This window comes from Triticum dicoccoides, chromosome 6A (genome assembly GCF_002162155.2).
Source record: "Triticum dicoccoides isolate Atlit2015 ecotype Zavitan chromosome 6A, WEW_v2.0, whole genome shotgun sequence".
Lineage (NCBI taxonomy): Eukaryota > Viridiplantae > Streptophyta > Magnoliopsida > Poales > Poaceae > Triticum > Triticum dicoccoides.
In genome coordinates, this window is record NC_041390.1 from 109,761,038 (window position 1) to 109,771,740 (window position 10,703).

Here is a 10,703-nt window from a genome sequence, read left to right on the forward strand (position 1 = left end):
CCAGGGGCGTAGCTATCAATCTGCTCCAGATGGCCAAGCGAGTTGGCCCATAGTACGAAGCCGCCGAATACGAAAATCTATCCGGGGAGGAAGGTTTCTCCTTGGACGGCGTCACTATAGACGATCGGAGGGGCCATCGAACCTCTTGTTGAAGGCACAGTGGAACTCTCAATGAAAGCACCAATGTCGGTGTCAAAACCGGGGGATCTCGGGTAGGGGGTCCCGAACTGTGCGTCTAGAATCGATGGTAACAGGAGACGGGGGACACGATGTTTACCCAGGTTCGGGCCCTCTCTATGGAAGTAATACCCTACTTCCTGCTTGATCGATCTTGATGAATATGAGTATTACAGGAGTTGATCTACCACGAGATCGTAATGGCTAAACCCTAGAAGTCTAACCAGTATGACTATGGTAATGAGTGTATCCTTTCCGGACTAACCCCTCCGGTTTATATAGACACCGGGAGGATCTAGGTTTTACATAGAGTCGGTTACATAAGAAGGAATCTTCATAGTCGGTCGCCAAGCTTGCCTTCCACGCCAAGGAGAGTCCAATCCGGACACGGGTACGGTCTTCGTCCTTCATGTCTTTATAGCCCATCAGTCCGGCCCATGGATAACAGGCCGGACGCCCGAGGACCCCTTAGTCCTGGACTCCCTCAACGGCCACGTCCTTGAGCTCCACCATCACCGTGGCTGACACCACCACCACCATCTCGTTTTGATCTCTTTCTTTTTCCCCTTGAGCTACAACCTCTATTATTGTGTCCCTCGTTGTTACATTCACTGCAACGGGTGATATCACGAGGCTCTGCGAAATGTTGGCTCCCCCATTCCTTACGGAATCCACCACCCCAATCATCAATGTCATCCAAGAAACGCTTTGTCTTCCGTCTTCCACATGTCGCCACCTTCATGTCCAAATCAGGGTATAGTGGGGGTCCATGGTATTCCGGCCATTTAGATTGGTCTAGATATGGATGAAACCTCGCAGCCCATGTATTTTTGACTGCATCGATCGAATACTCCTCCAATCTTACATTGTTGGTCATGTTGACACTCACATTTCTAGCGCGAGATGCAGCCATCAAGTGAGGGCACGAGAGATGATACAATGTAGGCCTCTCGCATGAACATGCGCCCGGCTTAAGATAAACCTTGAAAGAGCCACCTCCATATGGCACGCCGTCACGCGACATTCCACCGTGCTCATCAACTTGGTAAATCAATTCTATGTTATCAAAGGACTGGCTTTTGTGTGAATCCGCCTTCCTTGCTTGGTATTCCATCCAATCGTCGACCTTTGGTGGATACTTGTACATCTTTTTGGCCTTGTTTTTCCCGGACATCAAGTTGGATGTTTCTTCACCATACTTTTGAAAATAGTCATTCAACTTCTGGAATGTATACTCTACTATTGCTGTCACCGGCAATGCGCGGACACCCTTTAGCACCATGTTGAAACATTTAGCCATGTTGTTTGTCATGTCACCGTACCTCACTCCATCGTTGTCAAAAGCCCGTGCCCACTTTCCTTTATCGGCAAGATTCCTATTTAGGAAATCTTTGCCACCATTGTTTGCTTTGGCATACACTTTGTCCCACAATTTCTCAAAATGTCTAGTGGTGAATGCGAGACAACAATCATGAAGAAGGTCAGACAATTCCTTGTCTCCACATGCTCGGTAAAAATTAGAAACAAAATGCCTCATGCACCACCTATGGTGCACGCGAGGATGTCCTGGAATGTCAATCTCCACTGCATTGAGTATCCCTGGGTGGCGGTCCGAGATGATGCAAACCTCTCTTTCAGGTCCAATTACCTTGGTCCTCACTAGACTAAGAAACCACTCCCAGTTGTCATTGTTCTCCGCCGACACCAAAGCAAACGCCAATGGAACCAATTTGTCACCACCATCATTAGTCACGACGATCAACAATGTGCCCTTGAACTGGCCGGTCGGAAATGTGCCATCCACGGACATAACCGGCCTAGAATGCTTGAAGGCCCTAATGCATGGCTCAAAAGTCCAGAATGCACGTCCAAATATACGAACGTTTGCATCATTGTATGTCCTTGTTCTCACGCCATCTGGCTCCACCATATAGTACATGCCAGGATTTTCTGCCGCCATCGCTTTCAACACCATCGCGAGGCGGTTGTATGATTCTTCCCAACCACCATACAATATCTCAAAGGCAGCTTGCTTGGCCTTCCATGCCTTCCCATACTTCACCTCGTACCCCAAAACCTCCTTCATCATCTCCATCAAAGCCCGAATGGGATATGTCGGGAGTATCTTTACGGAGGCCGAAAATCGATATGCAATGAATTTGGAGGTCAATTGACGGTGATCATCCTTTACATTAGCATCATCAATATCCTTGCCACTACATCGATGGTGAAACACGGAACTTGTAATCTTCCATTGTGGCCCGACTTTGACACATCTTGCACGGATAACCCAAGGGCAATGATTCTTGTGTTCCTCACATTTGACCACATAACGCACTTTCGAGTTTGACTTCTCCACAATGAATGGCCGATGAAACTTAACCACGTAGTCCTTGGCCCATATTTGAAGTTCTGTCAAGCTTTCAAAGATTGTTCCTTCACTAACACCATACACACGTGCTTTGGTATCTCGCTTTGAAGTTAACCTTGGTGCAAGAATTTTACTTGTGCCACCATCAACAATCGCCTTATCGGCTAGGCTTAGATCACGAAACAATGATGTCTTGTGACTACGGCCTATTATCTTCTTGAAAGCATTGGCTTCTTTAGCCGTCAAACCATCCTCATCTATTTCTTCATCCAGGCCTTCATCCTCCGAGTCCCACGCATAGGACCTATTGTATGGAATCTCATGGTCCATGTCCTCTTCCATGCAATTTTCCTCAACATCACCAACATAATCGTCATGACGATAAGCCTCCGATTCATCACCCTCAAACTCACCACCATCCATGTGCAAGTCTTCATTATCAACTTGGTCATTCCCGCCGGGGCTCAAACATTGGGTCATTGGAGGTTGGCTCATTGTTGTGTCATGCACATCCGGAGTGACATGTGTTGAATCTCGAACTGGGCTTCTAACATCATATGAAGATGCACACGGATTCAAATCAATGTGCAACCGAGCACGAACAACCTTTGTGGCAAATAACTCAAATGATTTACCTTGTGAGGCCAACACACTCTCTTTATATGCTTCCCAATGAAACTCGGAGTCAAGAGGCATTATCTTCCAACGAATACGTTGCCCATACCCAACATTATACCTTCCGATTAAGTCTACTCCATCGCTTTATTCCATCCAATTCAACCTTCTTCGAAGCTCAACCAAAACCTCCTCAAGGCTAGGACTTGTGGGAAACACCATCACTACCGACTTCTTCTTTGGGTCACCATACTCCGCGTCTCCCTTCTCAAAGGAGACAAAGTTCACATGATGCACATTGACGATCCTCGCCATCTAAAATCATAAACACCAAAATGCATCAACAAAAATAGCAAAATTGGATGACCTAGGGTTTCCCCAAATCCCCATAATGTGGAGATTTCAACCAACAAAAAGGGGAGAATGATGGAGAATACCTTGAGGGGTCGAAGGGAAGGATAAATCACCGATTTGGAGCTCCGATCCACGAAATTTTGTGGGCATTAGATAGGGGCTTGAGTGGGGCGGCCGGTGTGGAGACAGGGAAAAGTGAGGGTTTGTGGAGGGGAAAATGGAGAAGACTCGTTTTGTGGACACAAGGGGCATGGCGCCCTGAGCAGGGGTGTCATGACCATCAGGGGTGTCATGACCATCAGCACGGCGCCCTGGCCTGGGACGCCATGGTGCCATGCCCTGCCAACGTGGCAAGTCACCGCTGACCAGTATAGTGCCGTTGACCAAGACGTTATGTTATCTAGCATGACGCACCGGGTGCGGGTGTCATGCGTATAGGGCCATTTTATGAAATATTTTCAAAATAGGGCCATTTTCTGCTGAACTTTGACCAAAGGGCCAGTTTTGTGATTTTTCGAGGGCCGGACCTGAACGAAAAGATACCGCTGGCACACAGTCGCCGATCAAGTACAATAACTTTCTACGCGGCTGACCCGTGCCAAGAATACAATATCTGGATCAACAAACCGTGCTTTGCAAAGTGCATCAAACGTACAATAGAACTACAGAAACCCACCAATCTAGGCGAGGCAGTGGTCTACTAACTACCACTACTGGTGCCACATGAACACAATCAAAAGGAAATAAAGGAAAAATGAGAACTAGCTAGCTCAATGATGCGACAACTGATCAATCAGCCAAGATGACATATCTGTTTCGACAAATCGTGCCTCTGCGCCGTGCGTGAAACGGTGAAACCACCAATATAGCCGGTGAACCAATACTGAATTCTGATCATCTAAGATAGCCAAGGCCGTATGAGCACTTACTGCTAGTAGTATGTCATATCAACAAAATCGGGAGGACATCAAGGGAAGCACTATGCACATGCAGGGGGCTTGCTTAGCAGTGGCTGTCACACGTCTGCCGCTACTCGGTCTGTCTCATGCTCTGCACATGCAGGGGGTGAGGTAGTTCTCCCAGAGGTCGTAGCCAGGAAGGTGGGCTCCGGGAGGCCGGCGCAGGCCTGGTGCGAGATGACGACGTCCTCGGCGAAGGAGGCCCAGGCCAGGTACGGGTCGCCGTGGGACCTGGACATGAGCCCCTTGTCGAGCTTGATGGACTTGAACCGGTGGCGTCAGCTGTAGAGCCGCGCCCCCATGATGAGCTTGGCGAAGTTGCCGCCGTGCGTCATCACGGACTAATCCGACTTGAGGCACACCAGGAAGTCCAGCACCGCCAGGCTCGTCACGTGCTTCCGGAAGTGCTCCATCTCCGTCGTGCTCGCCAGCTCCTCCTTGGTCACCTGCAGTATATATGCAAAGTTTATGTCTATCGCAGCAAATGCATTCAGCGAGAAGAAGAGCAGGAAATGAATATATCTGTTTCGCCCCTCCTCGTGTCCAGAAGTGGATCCCCGCTTCGAAACCGGGCATTTAGCACAGCTAGACTCTTGATTTCTAGACTCGGGCAATAACCATAGGACAATAGTCGGGCAATACTCACCAAGTGGAGGAGCATGTTCCTGAGGGAAGCTATCCTGTTTTTGCCGCCATACACTAGCCCTGATGCAACGTATATCTGGGTTTCTCTTGTGCATCCCAGTGCTGGCAGGATCACAGTTATCTCACCAGGCTCAAGGGGGCAACACGTTCTTTTCTCTTTTGCAGTGCTAATGGCCACAGGTGAGATCCATTCTGCGTCAGGATAACAACATCAAAAACTATTAGAAAGCTATGTTGTGGGCATCACTTCGAAGTTCGATGAGATGGCTGCAATTTCAGAACTGTTAAAAAACTGAAATTTGAGATGACCTTAAAGTGCCGTGACCATTCTTTCTGTGTATCAGCTGCCATCATCACTTTCTCGTCACGTGTTCCAGCAAAATCACAAAAGGACAGGCCCGCCATTCCTTTCTCATATCTCAGATGAAGGGCCCTTTAGAAGAAGTGGCAATTACTTGATCATCAAATAAGCATTCCCTCATCAATGAACTCCAAAGAGATTGAATAGAAGAGATTCCCGCTGCCAGTTTGGTTCCTCATCTTTGTTGCCAGCTTATCAGCCATTTCTTCAATATCAGGTAAGAACTTTAAGGCGTGATAATTAACTCTGCATCTTAGTCGGTTAATCTCCATCGGAACATTGTCATACCTGAAATTGAAGGTTTGCATTATATTTATTTCTACTGCTCCATGCACATTAGAGATTTTGTACAACGTAACTTTCACAGCACAAACTAAAAAAAACATTGTTCTCCATACTGTAGCATGGAAGAAGATTGGGCATTTTGGTTAAGACAACAAATTTATGAATAATTACCACAATATAGTTGCATTCAATGGTTGACTTACCCCAACCTGTCGACAAATGGTTTAATAGACATTATTGTCTACTCTTTGATCCTTGGAAGTACATTATCTATACCAATATAAAAAGACACAAATGGGCAGATCCAATTAATCTCGGCCATCAAATCATGTCAATCCAACAACCTAGACTGCTTCAATGTCGAGCGCTCAACACGTTTAGCGTGTAGTTAATTTCATGCCAAATATAGTGCTAATCACATAATAACACGCAAATAATATCCTACTTAATATACGCATGCACTTAATATACTTCCAAATTAACGTGCATTGCACGTACATATTGACTAGTCAATGTAAAACTGTGCAGATGAATACTTTGGGATGTTCTTTACAGTACGCCTGTCATAGACCACATTGCAATACTGTTATATGCAGAACATATTAACACAATGTAGTAGTCATTTGATCCCTAACACATGCCATAAGCAGAAGAGATATTTACATTGAGACAAGAAAGAAAACAAAAAGACAGGTTTACCATGGTGAACATAAGATAAGGTGAGACTGCAGGTAGTGAAAAGAAGTACAGCGACAAGGTGAGACTGCAGGTAGCAATCCCTGAATCTACATTTAACTTCATAAGGAAACCCCAAAAATAGTGTATTTCAAGTATCTCTCCACGAAAAGCAAAAAAGGAAATGTATGTACGCCTGATTCAATTTAATAGGCTTTAAAACTTCCATTCTATGCGGATAGTGGTTAATTTGAGCATTTAATCTCTCAGTCCAGTTGTATTAATTTTGAGACAGAAGCAAGGATGGCCTTCAGGATAAACTGCTTCAGATCAGCAGTATACCTATGATGATGGACCTCAGTCTAAGGGCGGGCGTCAGCCTACTTTCTAACAAAAAAGTATAGCTATGAAGACAACACACAAGATTTACAATACATCAAGATGGACGTAATTTTAGACTTCCCCATACCCATTGAGATAAATTCAACGGAATTAAAAAAATGCCACTGATGACAGAAAATACCAAAATTTTCAATGCCACTAGTATATGCGGTTGCTGTAACGTCAATTTCAGAAAGGTAGTTGTAGTGGCCACTTTGATTCACAAGATTCCAGAGCACACACAGATAGGAAAATTTTAGGATTGCAATGTCAAGCCTTGAATCCTCTAGGATTGATTGCACCAAAGGAAACAAACAACAACAACAACAAAGCCTTTAGTCCCAAACAAGTTGGGGTAGGCTAGAGGTGAAACCCATAAGATCTCGCAACCAACTCATGGCTCTGGCACATGGATAGCAAGCTTCCACGCACCCCTGTCCATAGCTAGCTCTTTGTCGATACTCCAATCCTTCAGGTCTCTCTTAACGGACTCCTCCCATGTCAAAATCGGTCGACCCCGCCCTCTCTTGACATTCTCCGCACGCTTTAGCCGTCCGCTATGCACTGGAGCTTCTGGAGGCCTGCGCTGAATATGCCCAAACCATCTCAAACGATGTTGGACAAGCTTCTCCTCAATTGGTGCTACCCCAACTCTATTGCACCAAAGGAAACCATATGTTTTTTTTGGAAGAAGTACTACTCAAGGAAATAATCCTATGAAATAGAGTCTGAAATGAGTTCATAGGAAAAAAATCATATGGATTACAAACCTAAGGCCTCTTTTGGTTCATAGGATAGGATTATCGTAGGAATAGGAATTTTGTAGGAAATGAGATGACATGTATCTCAAATCCTATGAGTAGGAATAGGAAACGAGATGTCATTTGGTTGACACCAAATGAATTTTTCCATTGAGTCTAGGCTCATTTTTATTTTCCTATGAAATGTGGAGGATAGGAACCAATCCTGTGTAGGAATAGGAATCCATTCCTATGAACCAAAGGACTCTAAAGGAAAAAATCCTATAAGAATCCTATCCTCTAAAATTCCTATGAAATTCCTCCAAACCAAAGGAGGCCTAAAATCAAACCCACATAGGAAAAATCTAAAGATTGCAATCCTCCAAAATTCATACAAAAATCCTTCAAATCATATATGCCCCAAGACTTAAGGCGGGGAGTAAAAGAAAATGCATAACCTACTTTATACTGGTGAAGAGTTCATCTTTTCCTGTGAACCAGTCAGGGATGTCTCGGACAATTCATGCGCTGTCCTTCAGATAGTTTACAAAATGATCCACATCAACGGTATCTTCAAATTTACTGCAGAGAAAACAAATGTCGTTAATAATTTAAATACAATGGCAAACAGCATTTAAATATAGTCGAATCAGGTGATGCTGCAACTAACAGGATTATGACTGCATTATATCCAATATCAATTAGTTCATCATTCGAAACCCAGTATGGGAGTAAGAAACTTTAGACCTACAAAACATGATATTGTAAATTTTCCAGTTTATAAAATTCATATTGAAACTCCACCCAAATGGTATATTCTGTTTCTACTCCCTTCGTCCCGAATTAGTTGACTCGGATTTGTCTAGATACGGATGTATCTAGACAACCGTCCCGAATTAGTTGACTCAGATTTGTCTAGATACGGATGTATCTAGACATTGTAGTAACTAATTCACCAGTGTAGCATGAAGGATGATTTACCCCTGATTAGGATATCCTATAACAATACAATCATAGTTAAGCATGAAGAAGAACAGTGACTTCTGTGAGCAGGTATTTTGATCATTCCAGGAGTAGTATAAGAAGAAAATTATCCTTAAGACGAACCCGATACTCAGACCAGAAGCATATCGGTGTCACATGCCTGCAGAATAACTGACTGGTTCTGCTAGAATAACCATAGTCCATTTTCGAAAAATTCTAGCAGCACACTATCCTCGGTTAACTGACAATTTCATTATAATATCTTTGAAGCGAATTTTGTAAGTAGGACTATCAATTAAAGAACATATACCAGCAGGGGAATAGACAAGTAGAAGAAGTAACAAGAGAAAGTAGCACTTCCGTCTGGTCATTCCATATTTGGTCTTGCTTCAGAACTGGCAAAATAAGTGTTGCTTTCATTATCTTAGCAATTGCAACAGCATTACATATCTGCAGAAACACCAAAGGTTAGAAAGTAACAGATGGGCCTATGTTGTAACTGAAACTCAATTCCAGCTTAGGGAACTTGTTACCACTGCCTACTGCTTAAGAAAATGGCATGATCTTCTTAGGCAGGTACTCCCTCTGTAAAGAAATATAGTGATCTAAACGCTCTTATATTTCTTTACAGAGGGAGTACATAAATAAGTATTAAACAAAAGGAGAATCTAATTTTATTTCTTAAATAAGCAACAGAAGATCATTGCAAAAACATGCTATAAAAAGGAATTATGACAAATATATTGAATGTATAGGCTGATTACGTTTAAGCAACAACCACCATCATAGGAAAAACAATTCTCATGTAACAGCGAGATTCGGAGACTCGGAAGTCGGAACTTTGCTTAAGCAGAGAAAACCATTGCACCACTGAAACAAATATTTAACAATCACACAAAATAAGGTGAGGAAGGCTGGAAAAAAAAGGAGTGCATACATACAGCTATTCATTGCTGGTTCAGTCCACCCTCGGCATGAATAAAAATATACCCAGAGGTTTCGTTCTCACTTCTCAGGTGGGACATCTGCGTTATATACAATGACATAATTATTATCACTTATCACTTATCGGAGCCAAATCATGAAAGGAAACAAATGATTGATGTAAAAGGCAGAAGTAATTTTTTTTGACCAAAAAGTTGACGTATATAACAGAGGGTGCACATCTCTCCACTTTCTTGCAGCGAAACACTATGGTTCTACGGGGAAATATCACAAAAACATGGCTAGAATATGTCATAAGAACTTGCATTGCACCTTACATAGAAAGTATTCCATGCTCTCACTCACATTGCTAACAGAAGTCTATGAATGAGAAGTGCATTACTCCCTCTGTAAACTAATATAAGAGCGTTTAGATCACTATTTTAGTACTCTAAACGCTCTTATATTAGTTTACATAGGGAGTACAATTTTAGCCCCACATTAATGTTGGCAATATTTCATAGCAATAAGATGGATTCAGTTCCCATATGTAAGTCATAAATCTGCAACCTTATATGGAAATGAAAGTATGGAACTATGGGACACAATTCGACTCTCAAAGAACACCGTAGTTCAGGTTTAAGCCACCCTACCAAAGTTCGCACATCACAGTAATCACTAAACATACCAAGAGTTAAAATAATTGCCATAAATCTAGGTTGTATGGTAAGGAATAAGTGACCTCACAGTGACTGAGTACAGCAAGGCTAAAAGTGAATGGTGCAGCATATGCTACTACATTTTTTGTCTTTCAAGTAATGTCAATGCTGGACTTGCGTGAGGGCTCAAGGCTCATCACTTCGACCCTCTGCGCAGGGCTTCCAGGACGCGGTGGCAGCAGGTGGGTTCTCCCACAGTGAGAGAGGCTCCTTCGTCTGTGCCCAATACAATTGAATTCATCAGAACAGAAGTTTCTCACGTGAACAAGAATCGCGGGAATGGTTGCCGAGATCAGATCAGGAGCACTTCACCTGAGGGCAATGCAGCGTGATCCCCTCCTTCTGGCACAAGTAGGGCGTGTTCTGGATAAACAAACAAAAATGCAAGTGCTAGGTTGGGATTCTGAAGAAACCGAGTGTAGAGGAAGAGGAACTCACGAAGCGGGACCAGAAGGAGGGCGCGGAGAAGAGGGCCGCGAGCAGGAGGAGCGCGAGGACGGCGAGCAAGATCCG

At 43.8% G+C, this 10,703-nt stretch overlaps 1 pseudogene; it reads right to left on the minus strand.

Moving 5' to 3' along the window:
• Positions 1–4,291: 4,291 nt before the first annotated feature.
• LOC119315730 overlaps positions 4,292–10,703 on the minus strand; it is a 10,256-nt pseudogene continuing 3,844 nt past the window's right edge.